The sequence below is a fragment of the Lissotriton helveticus genome, chromosome 2_1 (assembly GCF_964261635.1).
Source record: "Lissotriton helveticus chromosome 2_1, aLisHel1.1, whole genome shotgun sequence".
NCBI lineage: Eukaryota > Metazoa > Chordata > Amphibia > Caudata > Salamandridae > Lissotriton > Lissotriton helveticus.
Window position 1 is genome coordinate 8,344,976 of NC_136059.1, and position 21,172 is coordinate 8,366,147.

The window sequence follows — 21,172 nt, forward strand, 5'->3', positions numbered from 1 at the left end:
CTACAGCCAACAGAGTTTTTAGATCTTCCACCTGCTGCCACACCATATGTAATAGTGCTAACAAATGTCCCGCCATTAAATCATAAGACCACAGAATCTTGGACCTCTCTTCAAAATAAGTCACTAAACTGGTTGGGGGTAGATCGGGACTGACTGAACATCTATTTGCTGATTTAAAGATTGTTAGACAAATTAAATGGGTGGGCAGATCACCAGTAGATTGTGTAGTATTGTCTTTCAAAACACCGCAGCTCGTGGAGACTGTGATGAACAGAACGAGGCCCAATCATATTACCACAAATACGATCTCTGCACTTCCACTGGGTTACTTCTCCCAGCCAGGGTTATTAGGGCCCATTCATCAGCCAAAACCTCTAAGTATTCCGCTACCTGTTACTCACCGGTCCTATAACATTCCAACCTTTACCAGGTACCAGGGAATAGAAAATCTTGAGGATATGGATTGACCACCAGCGTCGAATTGTGAGGGAACTGAGCGGAGACATGTGGGGGCAAAAGCACTAGATCATTCAGGAAGGGGGACAGAGTCCAGTAACAGTTAGTCTAACTAATCTACCTGGTGCTGATCCTTTATGGCATGTTGCCAGGTCTATTGAAGATGTAGGGGACTCCTCCCACTCTCCCAACCAATAAAGTGACTTTGTGTTCCGGAACGTGGCAGGGCTCAGGAATAAAATTAACAACAAAGAGTGGCTGGATTTTGTAGCAGGTTATAATGTTATATGTTTGCAGGAGACCTGGCTGGGAGAACCTGTCCACATGAACGGCTTTGGAACATTCTTTGCCCCTGCCGTACCAGAGAGTCATGGTAGATCTGAAGGTGGATTATGTATTTTCGTCTCTAATGGTCTATCTTCTGTTAAATCAGTCATAGAACTAACTAACTCCTACTACCAAGTGATTATATGTGAACGGTCAGGTCCTACCAGGATGGTAGTGGTGAATTTGTACAACAACGCCCAAAGTGGCGCTATGGTAACCCACTTGAACAAACTATACGAGTATCTAGAAAAATTGGACAATATTCATAAGAAAACGTTATCGATTGTGTGGGGGAGGCTATTTTAATATTCAACCGTGGGGCACACTTACCTAGAAAGTATGTGGAATGCCCAGTTTAGATGGTTTAAGTACATCACATTTTACTCATAACAGCTATGGAGACAAGTTAAATGAATTGATTTACATGTTAGACTTACCATTTTCAAATAAAATGTCAGTACCCTATGCTCCTTTTAAGTGTACTTTTAATGAGTGTAATAACTTCAGGTCTATTGATTGTGTTTTAACAATTTGAGCTCCCATGTTTATCATTTTAAAACTCACTCCGTATCGTTACGTGACCACTTCCCACAGTCCGCACAAATCACAAAGTCCCTACTAACTAAAGATCATAACGTGCCTGTGGAGGCTTTTAGTGGAGACTTAGAGCTAGCCACCCTCAATGGCTTCTCACTGCGATGGCACAAGATTACCCCAGAGGATTGCCTTGGAAAATTAATTCGAGATGCAAAGGGTGCCTTTGAGACATGCTTGGATGATAATGCACACCCAACATCATTTCTTGGTTATTAGCAAGACTGTGAGGGAGAACCTCAATTCGGTACTAAAAATGAATACAACAAGAAATGGCTGGTTTGATGCTCATTGCGCAAATAAGAGGCTCAAAGAGGCACCTCACAGAAATCCTAGGTGTAGAGCTGAGGTTCAGCAGTGTAGATCTGACCATAGGCAGGCCCTGAACCCGCAAAAACCCAGACTAAGGGAAGAGGCCTGCGTAGCGCTGTGTGAAGCAGGTAGTATGAATGATAATAACACATTCTTGAGGATAGTAAACTCTGCCCCTTGAGAGAAGATGCTGGTCCTGGGATTGTGGTTGCAATCCCTGCGTATGATTGGATCAAACACTTCTCTGACATCTACGCTGCAAAGAACCCTAAACCCAATACTATTGGTTATTTTAATATCAATGGCAATACAGATTTGGAACAGTCACTTAGTATTGCCCCATGTACCATAGATGAAGTGACTGAGGCAATAACCTCTAGCAAAGGGGGTAAAGCACCCGGCCCAATGACATTCCAGTGGACCTGTACAAATCTAATACCCTGCTGTAGCAGCCGGAACTTAGAGGCAATGTGTAAAGTATTTATGCAGTAATCAAGATGAAACACAACAAAAGATCAATCCCCAATCACTTAATAACATAGAACATATTTTAATAAATATAATGACAAAAATCCAATTATTAGAACGGGGACAAGGATAAGAATTAAGGCAAATCTAGATCGAGTGTGGATCGAATACAAGGACCAGGTTGATTAAGAAAATTCAGAGGGTCTTATTTATGAGGCCATTACGGTGCTGTTGTGTCACATTTTGTGACACTGCAACAGAGTAAAAAATGTGCCTGTAACCCGAGGGGGCTAAAAAGGAGGGAAGGAGCCAACAACAACGTGATTGTACAGAAGAGGGTTCATTGAGCGTTACAAGAATGCGGGGATTTGATTAGAACCAGAGTCCACCCTTGAGGAATTGGTCTGACGGTTTCCTGCTGTACTTCTTTTGTTGCCGGTTCTCCTGAGTCTTCGGTTCTCGTCACCGGACGTGCCCTGTTTTAGCCACGCGTCTCCATGAGCGTGGCTGGACGAGGCGTTTTGTCGGTGGCCTCCTGGCTCTCCTTCCGATGGTTGCCTCGGGTCTTCTTCGTTGTTAGGGAGTCCCTCCGTCTGTTCGTCAAACCTCCACTCCGATCTGCTTACCCTCCGTCCTTCCCCGTTTCTGCTCCCGGCTTCTTCCGCTTGTTCTTCCGTGTCCGCCCTTTTCTCCAACGTAGTAGGCTGGGATAGGCCGACGAGCGCTGTCGTCACGGGGGCAGGCCTTGGCTCTGTAAAGTCCAGGTCTTCGTTAAAGGGCCCGCTCCAATCCTGTGAAGGAGATCGAAAGTCACTCACGAGGGATACTTCGGATGATTCCGCGACCCCATAACAGTGCCTCACTGCGCCATATTTACAAAGTGACTCATCTAGGCAGATACGTAATTTTGTAAACCGCTGCGCTACATTATACCTACTACATGTATAATGTATGCAGGGTGGATGTTCCGATGCAGGAAAGCCACGTAGAAGCCATGCAGTGAGATTTTGCTGCGACCCTTCTAGGGTGTCACTGAGTCAAATCCTTACGCCTGCTTGAATCAGGTGTACAGAGTGACACTGGGCTTTTCACATGGGGCTTGCATTGCTGCAGTTGCGTCTGTTTTCAGACACACTCCAGCAATCACCAATTTTGCGCCTACAGACATGTCAGGAATACTGCTATATCTGTAAAACCTTGTGACATGGAGCACCATACAGTAAATAAGGTGCATCCATGGTGTTGCACGGATGTCGCTTTGAAAAGTGTTGCATTGCTGTTTTCACCCAACAAAGCATCACTTTTCCTAAATAAGGCCCAGAAAAAGCAGAGGCAACTGCGGGGCAGCGCAGTAGGCTAGATCCAAAGACAGGGTTGGTGACAATGGGGAACTGCTGAACAAGGTCTTAGTGAAGCCATCAACAGAGGTGGGAAATACTCAGAGCAGGAAAAGTCACAGTTTTGTGCAGAGGAAGCCATTGTCATCAATCAAATGCTTCACGGTATCATGGCAAGTGAAGATTTGAACTTTTGTGACTTATAAAATTTTCTAAAAGTCAAATTTCTTCAGAGGGGCAAAGCTGAAGGCTGTAGCCAAAGAGGGTTTCACGAGGCCAAACACTGTAGTCGGGATGTCTCGCTGAATCGGAAGAACGAAGCAAGAGCTGTGACAAACTCAATCCCAGTGGCAATGCACCCTCTGCAAATCCTCTTGGCAAGTTGGTCTAGCCAGTTCTACCGCGCTGCTCCAGACGAATAGTTGGCAAACATTTTTGAAGTCCCAGATTTTAGTGTTAAGTAGGGAGACGTACACCCTGACACCAGAAAAATAGTTTAGAACCTTGGGGACAGCATTTGGTGGCCAAGAGTCCTTCCCACAGGGGCCAGCAGTGGGTACAAGGTCAGGTTCCGTTAGAACTGGTCAGCTGTAAATACTGAAAAAGGCCTCTGAAATCTTGGTGTAGCCCTGTAGCTCAAACAGGTCAGTAACTGACCCTTGAAATTACCTCGGTGGTTCTGGGTTCAAGGAAAGCATGCCCTGCCTTCCTTCAGATTCTTCTTAGGTCTGGGAGTGTTCTGAAGTGTTCTGGAGTGTTCTGGTGAGGGTATTGGAGATGCCACATGTAGGCCCAGTGTCAGCCTGTGGGTTAGGGCAACTACTGGTCACAACCTACCCAATGACGTAAGAGTTCCCAGGGGTTCCCATATCCACTTTTAAAGCAGGTGCGGTTTACTGTAATCCATTCCACAGTGCCTCTCTCTACCTAAAATAAAGATGGCAGGACTCCTCTTCCCGTGGTCACAGTTCCCTAAGCCCATCCGAAAAGTGTCACCATGGAAATGGCAAACCGTCTCCATGGGTCACTTTAAACTAGTACCGGGGCAGCTAACCCTTCTTTGAGTGTGGACCCAAGCTGACTACAGGGTCATAGGAAAGGGGCAGATCTGATGTCAGGTTCAACTGTTTGTGATAGGGTAGGCCTCTCAGACAATGTAACTAGTCCTTAGGCACAGCTCCCAAGCCATCCTGTCATAAGAAGGCTAACACCTCCCCACATCTAAGCCCTCTGTCCTCTGTCTGTGAGTTATCCACATCTCACCACAGAGGGGCTCAGGTAACCTGTGAACACTGATAGAAAGGCCTCGAGGAACTGTGAGTATTTTAAAAGTAATTTTTTTCCAAAATAGTCAAAATTCAAGTTCAGCACTAAATTGTATTTTGAATAACTATTAAAATGAGTCCAAAAATTGGGCGCCTCGTTTACAAAATGTGAGGCACGGCAGCACAGCAGGCCTTCCTGCTGTGCTGCCGTGTGTCAAAAGAAAAGAGCAGGAATGTGCCATGTCAACAAGTCCATTAACTGTTGTTTTTGCATTTGTCACCCCGAGTGGGACGGCTATGCTCAAACGTAAGTCCTGTGTTCTCCATGCCACTGGAATCAATCTATCATGGCTGAAAGCCCAAAACCGGTCCTATGAAGCTTGTTTCCAGTCCAGGGAGGACCTGGCTTGGCAGTTCGGGCTGGACTGTTCCCATGGGGTACAGGGTCAAGACTGATTTGCATATGGCTGGGTTCAAACTGGAATGGCATGGTGAGCAAAAAAACGATGGATTTAGGCCCAGATCTCTGTACTGGGGTGAATGTATGACATTGTTCTGCATTCTGTCCATCAACTGCTGTTTTTGCATTTATATCTATAAGATGTGGCACATTTCTGTCCTTTTCTCCTTCTCTGGCGTACTTGCAACATGGCGGAAGGGTGTCTGCATTGTAGGGGAGATTGTTTTTGTGCTGGATGGGGCACCTTCCTGCACAAAAACATTCACAAGAGATGGTTATCCCTTTCTATGTGTGCGGCAGAATGCAGCACATATAGAAAAAGGAAAAACGAGGAGAAATAAATGTATTTCTCCTAATTGTGCCCATGGATGTTGCATGTGAACACCCACGGCAACGTCCCTTTCTTGCAGAGTAATGCGGGAAAGGGGCTTTATGTGGCATTTAAATATGGGCAGGCACACTGCGCCCCCGGTGCGTCTAAGTAAGTGACACACTGGTGGCTTGTAAATAAACACTTTGATTTTTAGCTAATTTCAAACTGAAATCATCATTATATGGTTTTATCATAAAATGAATTGTTTCTCTATGGGGCAGCCAGCCCTGCCACAGTGAAAATGTCTTTAGGGTATACAAAAGATATAGCACACATCTCCAAACTCCCTCTGATAAAGATAGGGTATAACTCCTAATACAGTACAACACTTTTTGAAGGAGCCAAAAAGAGCCTTAGGACAAAAAAATACATTATACAAACTTTTTGTTTTTAATAAAGTATTGTTATTTTTATAATACATGCAGAATACACAAAAATACAACAGCTTAGAGCATCAAAATAATTAATTACTAGTAACAAGAATAATAAATCAATCAGTTAATTTACACATCCGAGAATGTATGTTCTCTTCCATACCAAACAACGACCACAATAAAATATAAAATATAGTACCTGGTTTGCCACAATAGATTATGTATACTACACTGTTGGTAAAGTGAGTCCAACCAGTCTTTATATATGCCTTAAGTGGTAATAACATGCATTTTCTCCCACCCCGTGGGAGTTGAGAAAACATACTAATTGCAACACCAAACAAGTGATCTACCTCATTGTATGCCCATGTAATCTCAAATACATAGGAATGTCCTATTACGTATGGTAATCTTCATTACTCCGGGTCCCGTAGTCCTCGACACCTTCAGTACAAATGAGATTTACATATCTCCTGACAGAAAAAAAAGAAAGAAGGAATGCTGGACCTACCCCCACCCCCCTCCCGCCGGGAGTACAAAAGGGTACAAGTCCCAGCATTCCCTCTGAAATACCAAGCCTAAGATGAAGGCCGACACAAAGGGAGGGAGGGAGGGAAGTCCTGAAGGTGTCGAGGACTACGGGACCCGGAGTAATGAAGATTACCATACGTAATAGGACATTACCCCCAGGTCCCTCCGTCCTCAACACCTTCAGTACAAATGAGACATACCAAAGCAGCAACCCGGCATTCATCCACAAGAAAAAACACAACAAACCACCAGGACAGCAAAGAACCCAGAGATTTATTGCAGAACACAGAAATCAAGGGCGAACACAACCCAACACCCCCAAAGCAAAACCGCCCTCCTCACCCAGCAAATTGGGAAGGCGATAATGCCAGATGAAAGTATTGGGAGAAGCCCAAGTGGCTGCCCTACAGATCTCAGAGAGAGGAACACCCCGGACCTCAGCCCAAGACGCCGCCACCCCCCTGTTAGAAAGACCCTGGACACCCACCGGAGGAGGGGAACCAGAAAGCGAGTAGGCCAAAGAAATGACTTGCTTCAGCCAGTGCCCAATCGAGACAGAGGAAGCCTTACGCCCACGGGAGGCAGCCCCAAAGGAGACAAAAAGGGAATCAGAAACACGAAACCCAGAAGTGCGCTCCAGATACACACGCAGAGCCCTGCACACATCCAGCAAGGACCAACAAGGACCCCCCGGGGAATCAAAACCAGGGCCCAACGCAGGCAACATCAACTCCTGGGACCGGTGAAACTGAGACGCGACCTTAGGAACGAAGGAGGAGTCAAGGCAAAGAACCACCCCATCCTCCGAAAAGGACAAGAAGGGCTCACGCGCCATCAAGGCCCCCAACTCACCAAGGCGCCTAGCAGAGGTGATGGCCACCAGTAACACAACCTTTAAGGTGACAAACTTCAAATCCACGTCCGACAAGGGCTCAAAAGGAGGATCAAGCAAAACCCGAAGGACCAAAGGCAAATCCCACAAAGGAAAAGAAGGCCTGGACACAGGATGAGAAAGGGAAAAACCACGCAGAAGACAAGAAACCAAGTCCTCATCATCCGACAGGGTACCCCAAGGGGGGACGGAACGCCCTCACAGCCGCCCACTGCGCACGCAAAGTGGACACAGCTCAACCCTTCTCGAAACCATCCCACAAAAACTGAAGCACAGCCTGTAAGGGACACAACAAAGGGAAAAGGCCCAGCCCCGCACACCAACGAGAGAAATTACCCCAATGACGATCATAAGACCGGAGGGTAGAAGGCCTACGGGAACCCTGAAGAGCCACAGCTAAATGCTCAGGGAAGCCACGGCGCCGCCACCCCTGCCTCTCAACCTCCACACCGACAGCCGCAACCGGAGAAGAGACAGGGACGGGGACGAACGCAGGGGAGATGGGGACAGACTGCAGACGAACTGAGATGTGTTGAGACCGCCAACAGACGGTTGAGAACTGAGACCGCCAACAGACGAACCGTCGGAAACCAAGACCTCCGAGGCCAAAAAGGCAGAACCACAATCACATCCAGAGACTCTAGACACAGGCGGGACAGAAACCGAGGGATCAGAGCCAAGGGAGGAAAGGCATAAAGCCGGCGAGGCGGCCAAGGAACCGACAGGGCATCCACGCCCCATCAACCCTCCTGCTGGAACCGGGAGCAGAAGCGAGGCAGCTGCGCATTCTGCCGGGAGGCAAAGAGGTCCAGAAAGGGACGCCCAAACCTCACGCACACAAGCTGAAACGCAACCCGGGTGAGAGACAACTCCAACAGACCCGGAAAGCAACAACTCAGGGCATCCGCCACAAAGTTGTCCACACCCCGAATGTGAACCCCCGTCAGAGACAGAAGATGACCCTCCGCCCAACAGAACAGGGGAACCACCACAGCATTCAGAGAGGCCGAACGGACCGCCCCTTGATGGTTCAGATACGCGCAGCCACAATATTGTCGGAACGGACCAGAACGTTCCGACCCAGGAGCAGGGAACGAAACCCCATCACAGCCCGACAAACCGCCGTCAGCTCCCTCCAGTTGGAGGAACGGCGATACTCCAGGACGAACCAACGACCCTGAAGGGAGCGAGACCCCAAGGTCGCCCCCCACCCCAGGGAGCTGGCATCCGTAGTCAAGACCAGAGAAGGGGAAGGCAGCAGAGGGAGACCCCGAGACAGATGCAACCGAGTCGACCACCAAAGAAGAGTCGGGAGGACCACAGGAGAAACTGGTAGAAGGAACTCCAAATTCCCAGACAACGGATTCCAGTGGGACAGAAGATAACCCCACAGGGGGCGCAGGTGGAACCGAGCCCAAGCCACCGTAAAGACCGTCGCCGCCATCAGACCCATAAGACGCAACCAGAGGCGCACAGGGAAACAACCCCCAGCCCGAAACAGCCGAGCCAGGGACACAAGGGTCAGGATACGAGGGACAGGCAGGAACACAGGATTGAGGTCCGTACGAAACCAGGCCCCAATGAACACCAAGTCCTGAGACGGGGTCAACTGACATTTCGGGAAATTGATCAGAAACCCATGCTGACACAACGCAGAGCAAACCACCTCCCTGGCCTCCAACAACAGGTCCCGGGATGGAGCATGGATCAACCAATCGTCCAGGTAGGGATACACCATCACCCTCTGGAGATGAAGCCAAGCGACCAAAGGAGCCACCACCTTCGTAAAGACCCTCGGGGCAGACCTCAGACTGAAGGGCAACACACGGAAATGGAAGTGAAGCCCCTGAACACAAAACCGCAGGAAGCGACGGGACCGAGGATGCACCGGGACGTGGTAGTAGGCATCCTGCAAATCCAGGGTACACATGAAGTGACCCGGAAGCACCAAAGGAATCACCCGCTGCAGAGTTTTCATGCGAAAGGGAATTTTTAGCACCCACTGGTTCATAACTCTCAAATCCAGAACCAGGCGGTAACCCCCCGTAACCTTGGGCACAAGAAAAATCAGGGAATAAAAGCCCGACCCCACCTCCTCCTCCGGAGGGACCTCCTGAATGGCCCCCTTCAGAAGAAGAGCCTCCACCCCTTGAGAGATGACTTCTTTTGGCCCGGCAAGCAGACAAAGGAGTCGGGCGGACACCGGAGTCTGGAGGGGGAACAGAGAACTCCACCACATAACCCACGCGCAGGACGTCTAACACCCAGGCGTCGGAACAGGACTGAACCCAGGCATCCAGGAAGAAGCGCAGCCGCCCTCCTACCAACAACCCAGGAACCACAGCCAAAGAGTCAGGAACGAGGCTTAGCAGGAGATGGGGACCTAGCCTTACGATCCCGACCCCGACCAGAAGCAAACCTTCCCTGGCCCTTCCGAAACTGCCTACGAGAGGAAGGGCGGAAGAAAGGCTTAGGCTTAAAGGGAGCAGGAGCAGCAGGAGAAGCCTTAAAAGAAGAAGAATGTTTCTTTTCCTTAAACAGTTTGTGCAACTAGTCCTCCAAATCCCCCCAAACAGCATAGAACCCTGGAAGGGCAAACGCAAAGCACAAGCCTTCTGCGCAGAGTCCGTCTTCCAGTCTTTCAGCACAAGACTGCGACGAGCCGCCACACAAGCACCGCCAGAGAGGGCAGCCGCCCGCACAACGTCAAAAGAGACGTCCATAAGGAGCTCCACCTGACGCTCAATCAGCCCAAGAAGAGCAGAACAGTCCGTGGCATCATCCATCGACTGATAGAGTGACTTAATGTCAGAAAGGAGCGACTGCGAGACATAAGTACCATATACACCAGCCCTGAAGGCTAGATGGGAGCCAGAATACACCTTCCTGAGAGCCCCGTCGGCCTTCTTGTCAACTGGATCTTTCAGCACAGCGTCCTCCGACAAGGAAGTGCGACCCACCAAACTGGCCACAAAGGAGTCAATGGGGATCGAATCAGGGAGCTCCGCAGCCATATCCTGCAGGGGATAAAGGCGGGTCATAAACCGTGGAACCAGAATACGATCCGGATCAGCCCACTCACGCTTCAGAACATCCTTAATAAAAGGATGCACCGGGACATCCACTGTGGAAGAACTCTGAAACTGTTGCAGCAAAGAACCACCAGACGTACTGGGATTCGCCACAGCCGTGAAACCCATGTTCTCCATGACATGCTGCAAAATCTCAGGCAGAGCGTCCTTGTCAATATACTTCTCCTTGAGGTCCGAGTCCCCGGCCACTGCAGACTCATCACCAGAGGAATCAGAAGACATAGGAGCAGAAACAGCCCCCTTGCTGCGAGCCCTGCCAACACCCATCTCAGTGATGGTCTCCCGAATCAAGCGCTTCAAGCGCACATCGTCACCCCCACCACGGTGCCGGGACCTGGCAGGAGAAGGAGAACGAGATGAACTGGACGAAGAGGAAGAAGACCTCTCCCTATGGCGCCGTTTCTTCGAACATTTGCCCATCTCCACAAAGGCAAAATACACCCACAGCACGAACGAAGAACCAAACAGCAGCAAGAAACATCAAAAAACCGCTATGCGGTACTTACCACTGCCCCGAGTTTTAAACCACGAAAAAAAACGCCGGGACAGCAGCGCCTGACCGCCTCCAAGACGGAAGTCAGGCAGCGGAAACCGGAAGGCATCATCAGCCAGCAGCCAATCCGGAACGCACAGGAGGCCACGCCCCCCAGTAAGCCCGGCAGACCAGGAGGGGCGGCCATCCGGCTAGCGCCAAGCCCACGCGGTGCAGACACCCACGCGGGGCCAAAGTGCAAGAGAATAGCCCCCGCCACTCCCCCCAAGCCCGGCAGGGGGGGAGAGGCCAAAGATCCACGAAGAATCCAAAAAGATAAGTCCAGCGCGGGAGCGTCGTCTAGCTCCTCGCGCTCCAATCCTTCCTGTCAGAATGACAGAAAAAAAGAACAGAGGGAATGCTGGGACTTGTACCCTTTTGTACTCCCGGCGGGAGGGGGTGTGGGGGTAGGTCCAGCATTCCTTCTTTCTTTTTTTTCTGTCAGGAGATATGTAAATCTCATTTGTACTGAAGGTGTCGAGGACGGAGGGACCTGGGGGTAATGACAACAAGAAAAGTAAACACACGTCTCGTGGAACATAAAAACACAATCCAATGTAGACGCAGTGCCACCAAGATGGCGGAACACTTCATAACAACCAATCACCCCCCTAATGATATCAGATGGATAGTTTTAGAACAGGTATCCATAGAGACAAGAAATTCAGAAAAAAATCCTTTTTGAAAGGGAACAAAGATGGATTTATAAACTATCTAGTCATACCAGAGGATTAAATGATGATTTTCCATTGGGTAATATTCTCTTATTTTTACAAATATGTCGAGAATGAGGAATAGTGATAGTTCTGAATCAAGACACCCCAAATATTGGCATCCCACTATTTAAACTGCTGGAAATACTAGCCATGATAACAACTACAGTCGAATACTCTTGTTATCACCCCCACTGGATGCAACAGGCTTAGATGCAATGATCTAACCATCTTGATACATGCAACTATCTGATTGCTCGTATTGAAAATGGAGTGGTGTCATTATACAAATAGAGTTTGATCATGGATAGTTTTGACTCCCCGTTTTGGTTACAAACAAGTTCTTTTAAATTCAATCTCGAGTTTGGACTCATGGTTCCATAATCCTTTGCTCCTGATACATTAAAAGGGAGGAGCCACGTTCATGCACACTCGATAAAATGTTTGGCACTTTGACAAAAACCATCATGCCCGCACACAACCACTGGCAACGGTCCGTTTATTGTTCCGACCACATACCGGTGGAGGTATTTTGAGGATCACACAAACACCAGAGTTCTTCAATGCAACGGAAAGAGTATTTCTTTCATTACCTTTCCGGTCCCTATCATGTGACCAAAGATCACATGAAAAGGATCAAATGACAAGGATACACGGGGCACTTAAAAGGAGAGAACAAACAGACCTTTCCCACTATGCAGTGACACAGGGAGACGCTACAAGCGTGAGCGGATTAGCTGAATTGCTCTGCTAACGCAGAAAATAATTTTTTATAACAAAATGACTTAAAATTTATGTTTTCCTCATAGAGTGTGACTGCAGAGTCTGTCCTCCCCTGGTGCCCCTATGATGTCTGTTCAGAAAATGAGTCATGTATGCAATAGGTCTAGTCCCTTTTTTCCTTCTAAATGTATTTCTCTTAGTGCCACTTTTAATTTTAATTATTTAATAATGTCCCCATTGGGGGTGCTCCAAAAAGTATGACGGCCGACTGATGCCTAATCCGTCCCCCACTATTTCTCTTTTGAGTTACAACCATACAGGGAAAAGTAGCTATACATACGGTCTGTTTTTTACTATTTATTTGCACCAAAAATTAACAATAAAAAAAGCAGGGTAAAAACGAGGTGCTGAGGAAAGCCTACTGACCCTTCACGAGCTATATAAAGGCTGAAACATGTCAACCTATCGGATGCCTGGGAACATTAATTCCTAAAAGTATCACACTGATCTATTTTAACCTAGCCCTAGGTCCCAGAATAATACATTTGTTACAAAGGATTTAAAGGCTATTTTAACACTCTCTCAACACTGCACCCACTCTAAGAGCTCCACTTACAAGCGGGTCGAGCCCACCCACTCCCGTTCAGTGTGTGGATGAGGGTCCAATGATGAAGCGTGCCCCAGGTGGTAACTTTCACACCCATTTCCAGTTCCAACACTTGGAAAGAGGTAACTCCTTTAGGAGTCTTTTCACTACCAGGACATGTATACACTCTATTTCTACATGTCCTGCCTTTAAATACACTGCCTCATCAGGCGATAAGGCTTATGTTAGAGACTACTTTTGCATTTTTACAAAAAAGGTTTAGGACTGAATAAAAGTTTATTTTGACAGGTTGAATTGGCAATTTAAAAACTGCAGAGTCAGGCTGCTGTGGCAGGTCTGGAGGCATTCTTTAGAGTGCTACTGTACTGAGTGCCCCAATGAGTGCTGCAGCCCTCAAGTAACATTTTATTTACAGGCCCTAAGTACATGTAGTGCCATTTATAGCATATAAAATGTATAAGTGAATTAAATAATCCAACCATGTGCAGCAGCACCCGCCGCAATGCCAAAAGGGCATGTTGTACTTTCGGTATTCACAAAAGGCATTTAGGAGTAGTAAAGTTAGGATTTTATCTTAAGACCAAAACATAAGACAAACTTAAGACAAAATCCTAACTTTACTACTCCTAAATGACTTTTGTGAATACCGAAAGTCGTAAAGTTAGGATTTTGTCTCAGATTACTTTTGTGAATTGGGCCCATGGTTCACACCTGTATACCTTTTCTGAACAATAGAACCAATTCTCAATAGAATTGCTGCATCTTCCAGTCTCTTCAGTCTTGGTGGCAGGTGAAAGCTAAGTCTGCCTCTTGGAAGAATCCAATAATGGAACGTCAAATGGTTTAGTATGGCCTCTGTCTCGATTCTCTTGCACAAAATTTTCTCTCGAGCTCATCGCGCTCTGTTCTGAGCTTATATCACAAATCCATTGTTGAAGGTTTCAGATTAAGCAAGTAGCAGAAAAGGCCTCGATACTCTTTCACTTAATTACATTCTGTAAAATTGTGCTTTATTATTTACACAATAAATAAGAGGTGGAATTATCAGCTTTTATGATTTGATTTGATTAGTGCATTATAAAGCGCACAATAGCCCATGGGCGTCTAGGCCATGAAATCGTATTATTTGTTTTAAAAATTTCTCAAAACAGGTAATTCAGTGACAGAGGACAATATTACGTTGTAATGAATAATGTCATGAATAAACATGGATCGTATATTTGATATTTATATATAAATGACTAATATGTAATTCAAGAAGCGCGATACCTAGAAGGGAAAACCAGGATAATGATGGCAAACTACTCCACTATCATTTGCTATTCCAGGTAGCCCATTATGGCGGCTGTTAGAAATGGGGGTCTCTAGTTGGCAGAGGTAGGTACCTTGTCTATGTAGGGACCCTTCCTTCTAGGAGGATAGGGGAGTTACACTCCGAAAATAACCCCTGCTCACCCCCTTGGTAGCTTAGCACGAGCAGTCATGCTTATCTTAGAGATAGTGTGTAAAGCATTTGCACATCAACAACAGTAATACATTGTAAGCACTACAAAAGGACAGTTTAGAAAAATATCCAATATTTTTATATACTTAAGAAAAGACCAAAAACAATAAAAATCCACAATATAGTACTTAGAAATCTTCAGTTATCAAAATAGACTTGAAATAAAGTTCCTTGAAGTCGATAGCTCCAAATGGGGCTATTATGGAGTCATGAACAAGAAATCCAAACAGTTCTGGCTGACCACAGTGTCGTGGCCAGCTAAGGTGTCGGGTAGACACGCAAAAGAGTACCTTTAGAAATGCAGGGCGTCTGCAATCTCTCGTTGAGCTCCGAAAGCATGGCGTCCGCAGGCGTTGGTTCCGGTAGTCGGTGCAGGAGTCGTCAGGCCCTTGAAGTCACACGCGTTGCCGATTGAACTCCTCACAGTTGAAGTCGGGTGCGCCGGCGTAGGCAGGCATCGGGGCTGTGGTGCAAAGTGCAGCACTGCGGCGCCCTCAGGTCGCGTGCAGGCAGCGCCTCGGTGACGGTCATCCAGCTCCGTCGGTGAGACCAGGGCTGCGGTGCGAAGTGATATGGTGTTCGTCGCGGTGCTGGCAGGTCATGGTGCAAACAGTGGCGTTGTCGTTGCTGGAGCGCTGTCATCGGTTGACATGGAGTCGGCAGCGGCGTCATAGATGGTGTTCAGTTGCTTTTTCTTCTGTTGCAGCACAAAACACATCTAGCTAGATTCATCTACCAAAATTGCAATCGCAATAGTTGCGAAACAGCTATTGCGATCGCAATATATGTAACCGCAATTCATGAAAGAAAAACCAACCAAATTGCAAATCGTAATTAAATTCGCAGAATCAAAGTGGAACCCCATTTGCGATTCTGTAATAGTGATGTTCCACTGATTCTGCGAATTAATTAGCGAACTCACAAATTATTCGCAAATCCAATTCATCAAAAATCGCAATTTGCGAGAAAAAAAACAAAATCGCTATTAGCGACACGCAAATTAAGGAGAAGTCAAACCAGGTGGCAACCATGAAGTTCAATGTTAAAAATAAAAAAAAATCATATTGGGCGGGGCTAAACAAACACACTTAAGGAGACACAGTAGGAGCATGAGCACACTCACAATGCCAGGACTATACATCGTGGCAACGCAGGATCCAGGAGCGCATCTTCTGGCTGCGGATAACACTCCTGGGCCAGATTGATGAGGAGATCTACTCCAAATACAGGCTGAATGGGGCTATGATTAAGGAGCTCATCGATGATCTTGACCCCCTGATGCAGCACCCAACATGGAGGACCAATGCCGTGCCCACCCATGTCCAGGTCCTGTGCTGCCTGCACCTCCTGGCCTCTGGAAGCTTCCAGGGGATAGTTGCATATGCAGAGGGGATCTCCCAGAGCACACTGTCACACTGGACGCCATGCTGACCCGGATACACCATTACATAACCTTCAGTAACAACCAACAGGACTTAAGTCAAGCAAAGCTTCTATTCTACAACACTGCGCAATTCCCCCATGTAATTGGATGCGTTGACTTTACCCACATCCACATTTGCCCACCCGCTGAGACAGAGTACATGTACCGGAACCGCAAGTCCTACCACTCACGGAACATCCAGATGGTCTGCAATGCAAAGACAATCATCACTGACATAGTGGCCCAATACCCGGGGAGCACGCATGATTCCTTCATCTTCCGGCACAGTGGCATACACACCCGCTTGGCCAGGGGTGACTATGGCGAAGGACACCTCCTAGGTAAGTACACATGCCCACATACAGTACGTTGAGACCATGTAGCTGCGCATGAAATGGCACTGACCCTCTACTCCTTTCATTCAGGTGACAGCGCCTACGGCCTCCGTGAGTACCTCCTCACCCCATACCTCAACCCTGCCACACCACAGCAACGGTGTTACAATGCTGCGCACATTCGCACCAGAAATTGCATTGAACGGACATTTGGGCTGTTAAAGAGCCGATTTCGCATCCTACATAAGACTGGTGGGGCCCTCAAATACCAGCCTGAGGTCTGCTGCCGCATCGTGGCCGTGTGTGCCATACTCCACAATATTGCTCCCAAGCGGAGGATACCTGTTGAGAGCTCTGGCAGTGAGTCTGAGGGGGACAACCGCCCACTTGCACATGTGCATCATGCACGCGGGGAGAATCCTGCAGAAGGAGACAGGCGCCGCAACTACATCACAATTAACTATTTCTAGTGCACCCATACCCCTCAGACAACACTGCACTCATGCATGCCAAATGAAATAATGACATGAGTGGCATTTACGTTTGGAATAAATTCTTATTGTTTTTTGCACAATAATATTCCTTAGGATTATTTTTTAACAATACATATCAACTGTATTTCCACATACAGCCCCATTACAGCGGAGCAGGCGTGCTTGTCTCATCAGCATGGCACTGCTGCTACAGTACATAGAGTCACTGGCGCCTTCGACCAGACGCACCCAGTCACCTCTCCACGTCCTCCACACCACTATTGGCCCGTGATGCTACAGTGGGCCTGGTGCTGCGGCGGCGTTTGGTTACCACCGGCAAGGACAGGCTGCTGTGATTTGAGGTGCCCTCACTGGCATCACCCCCCCCCCCCCCTTGCTTGGCCATGGCCAGACGCCTGCAGACTTTGAACAGCTGTTGTGACCTGTTCCAAGGCAGCATTGTACCATCTGACTTTGCATCGCAAGGGAGCGGCGCGAAAGTTGGGGGGTCGCATTCCCAATCAGATGGTTGGATCTTGTGTATGCTGACAGGCGGGTCAGCAGCTGGCGGTGGCGGCGGCGGCTGATGTCCTGCTGGGACACCAGGACCTGGCTGTTTTCCCTGACAGCAGCGGTCATCTCGAGCATGCTTTCCGTGAGCTGGCTCACGTTTCGCGGTCTCTCCCTAAGCTGCAGGTGGATGGCTGCCAGGTGTCGTGCCTGCTTCTGGTGGACAGCAAGCATCCGGCGTTCTATGCCCAGCCCAGGATCTCGGACATGTTCCCCCCTGCCAGCGCGTGTTGACACGTTGCGCAGCTGCCTCATCAGTCTGCTGGACTGAGATCGCACAGTGGCTGTGCGCCGTGTCTGCCTCCTGGGTGGTGGTGTGGCCTGTACCTCTGCCATGGGTGTCATATGTGGTGGTTGCTGTGCTCCTGTGGCTGCAGGGGTGGCCCTGTCAACATGGGGAGGTGGTGGTACTGCTGCTGGTGCTTGTGATGGTCCTGGTCGTGGGGCAGGATGGCCCTCTTCCTCGGTGTCCTCAGGGTTCTCCTCAATGTGGAGTGCCTCGCTGTCATTGCTGGGTTGTTCTGACGCACCTGTGATTTAAATGGGTGCCTGATTAATGATATGTATCTTGCACATGGGATGTTGCAACATGCATGCAGGCTTGCATTCCCTGACTGGCTTTAGGGATATGTTTCACTTGACAGGTCTGGCTGTGTGTGGCTATCCGGGAAATATTGCCACACTACATGTCCCACAATGCAATAGGGCATTGCAGGTGTGCATGGCCTGCATTACTGGGGTTATCAAATGGCTAGTTCTGGAGTCATGGGCATTGTTAGGGGACGGGGTCGCAGTTGCATGGCACTTACCTTGGGATTGTTGGGTGAGTCGGGAGGTGTCCAGCCGGGTGACCCCACGCAGGCTGCAGGATTCAGTGTGTCCTCCACCAGGTCTTCGAGTGGAGTGTTGGGTGCAACTGTGGGCTCTCCTCCTTCGGTGGCATGTTGCTCCCCCAGCCTCTCAGCAATGCGTTCTTTGGCACGACCTCTGAGGTCGTACCACCTCTTTTTTAGATCTTCAATGGAGCGCTGTGTCACTCCGACAGAGTTGACCTTTGACCTGATGCGCAGCCAAATGTGCCTCTTGTCGGCCTCAGGCACCCTCCGGGACTCCTTGCCAAACAGCCTGTCATGGTCCTTTGATACTCCCTCGATGAGGTACTCCAATTCCTCTTCCGAAAATTTTATTTTTCTCTTTCTGCCTGGTGCACTGCTTCCTGCTGCTTCCTGGGACATTTTATTTTGTTGTTTGTGTCCTGTTGTGGTGCTGCAGGATGTGTCTTATGGAGTTCTGGGCTGTGCTTCTTCCACTCTCAGGCTCTGTGTTCTGAATGAGGGAGGGAACTGCCTACTTCCTGGTTGTGATGTCATGATTGTGCTCGAAATGCGACTTCCCGTTATTGTGATCTCGCAATTAGCGAGATCGCAATTTGCGATTTCGGTAATTGGGAATTCGCAATTTTTACATGGAAAACGGGCGATTCTGCGATTTTTGTGCAATTTTGCAGAAGTCCCAATTGGCAATTGCGGCCGATTGCGATTCGCTTTTTTTAAGTCGCTTTTATTGATGCATCCCATTCGGCGAATTCTAAATTGCGATTCGGTATTTTTCGCAGAATATGGGCTTGGTGCATCTGGGGGTATGTCCTCAGTGCTGAAGGCAGAAGAACTTGAAGTCTTTGCTCTTCCTGAGACTTCTTGAACAGGGTGCAAGCTCTCCCTCAAGTCCTTAGAGAAACTCACAAAAAGAGATTGCGGAAAGTTCAGTCCAGTCCTTTCACTGCCCAAGACAGAAGCATCCACTGCAGGCCAACACAGCAAAGCACACAGCAAAGTGGTAGTTCCTCCTCACAGTTTCTCCAGCTCTTCTTCTTGGGAGTCTTGGAAGTTCTGAAGTTCTGGGGTCTGGGCCCCAATATTTATACCACAACATCATTTGTTCTCTGGAGGCAGAGAGTATCTGTGCCCAGCCCAAACCAGTTCTGTCCTCACTGGTGCAGCTTCCTGGCAGGCGGTGGAGACGGCATTGTGCAAGGCAGATCAGGCCCATTCAGGTGCAAGGAAATCTCCCCTTAACCTAAATGCAGCCCAGTTCTATTCAGCCCAGCCCTGACCCATCAGACTCTATGAAGGCACTGCACCTCCCCAGCCCCTGTCATCGCAAAGCCAGTCAATCCACAACCCCAGCAGAGGCACACAGGATGGCTAAGCCAGAAAATACCTACTTTCTAAAAGTGGTATTCTCATGCACAGAATGTAAAAATCATCTTCATCAAAAGAAGCATTTTAACATTCTGAGTTCAGGCATACTAAACGTTATTTGTCTACCTTGTTCCCAGGGGTATTTATGTTTATAAGATGTTATAAACAAACTCCCCATTCAGTCCTATGGGAACAGGTAGCCTTGCAATAGTGAAAAATGAAATTGGCAGTAATTCACTGCCAGGATATGCCACACACACCAGGGCATGTCTTACCTTTCACATACACTGTACCATACTCACAGGGGAACCTTGGGTCTACCTTAGGGGTGACTGATATGTAAGAAAAGGGGAGGTTAGGGCATGGCAAGTGGGTGCACTTGCAAAGTAGACATGGCAGTTACAAACTGCGCACAGACTCTGCGTTGGCAGGTCTGAGATACCTTTTCAGTGCTACTTCTGTGGGTGGCACAACCAGTGCTGCACTAGTAGCATTTGACTTACAGGCCCTGTCACTCTCAGTGCACTTTACTAGGGACTAAGCAGTAAATGATATATGCCAATCAGGGAAACACCACTCCATAATACCAATTTCACAGAGAGCATATGCACTTTAGCACTGAATAGCAGTGGTAAAGTTCCAAAAATCATAAAACCAACAACAGCAGGTTAGGATAAAATAGGAGGGAGAAGCAAAATGTCTGCGGATAACCCTGCAAAAAGGATTATTTCAAACAGCGACTAGCCCATTACCAGCTGCAGTTGTTTTGCATTTGGAACTCTGGCTGTGGAACCCATTGGAACAACTGGTTCCCACTGTGTCAGGTGTGATATCCACTTGACCACAGGATTCCAAACACTCCTTGTTGTAGGCTGATGATCTAATTCATTTTTGCATGGTGGGGTTTTGGGTTTCGAGGCTATAGCCCTCCCACAGAAACACCTGAGAGGCATGGACAAAGATATACAGACATATAGGGGCAGATTTATGAGAAAGTGCCGCAGCTTGGCACCGCAAGCCCTTTGGCTGCACCACGCTGCTCCACTTTCAGAGCACAGGAATGCAACATATTTACAAGGATATGTTGCATACCTGTGCTCTCCCCTGCGCTTGCTCACAAACAGCTGCCATGCGCCGGTGCGGGCACCCTTGCACCATTGTGCAAGGATGCCTGCGTCATGGGGAGATTGTTTTTGTGCAGGAAGGGATACCTTCCGGCACAAAAACAATCACTACAGGCCTTTTTCTCTTTCAATGCGTGCTGTAGAATGCAGCACGCATTGAAAGAGGAAATAAACGAGGAGAAATGAAAACATTTCTCCTCGGTGTGCCTCGCTACGCCACCCCTAGAGTGCCGTAGCATACTGACGCATTTCCATGTTTATGAATCCTCGTAAATCTGGAAATGTGTCTGGTTCCATCGGTATTGTGTGGGAAGAGCAACACCCATGGAACGTCCCTTTCACGCAAAGTGCTGAGTGTAAAGGTGCCATATTTACAAGGACAGGAAAAGCCACGCAGGGTGGCCCGTCCTGTCCTTGTAAATATGGGGCAAAGAAATGCGCTGCCAGTGCGTCACAAAAAGTGACATACTGGCAGCGTAAGGGGCT

At 48.2% G+C, this 21,172-nt stretch overlaps 1 protein-coding gene and 1 long non-coding RNA gene across 2 annotated transcripts in view; one reads left to right on the top strand and one right to left on the bottom strand.

Moving 5' to 3' along the window:
- The window catches only part of LOC144819176 (uncharacterized), a 704,861-nt gene that overhangs the window by 310,790 nt on the left and 372,899 nt on the right, over positions 1-21,172 (bottom strand). The window lies entirely within an intron of this gene.
- Positions 1-21,172, top strand: part of LOC144820367 (uncharacterized) — a 93,407-nt gene that overhangs the window by 46,229 nt on the left and 26,006 nt on the right. The gene's annotated exons all lie outside the window — the stretch shown is intronic.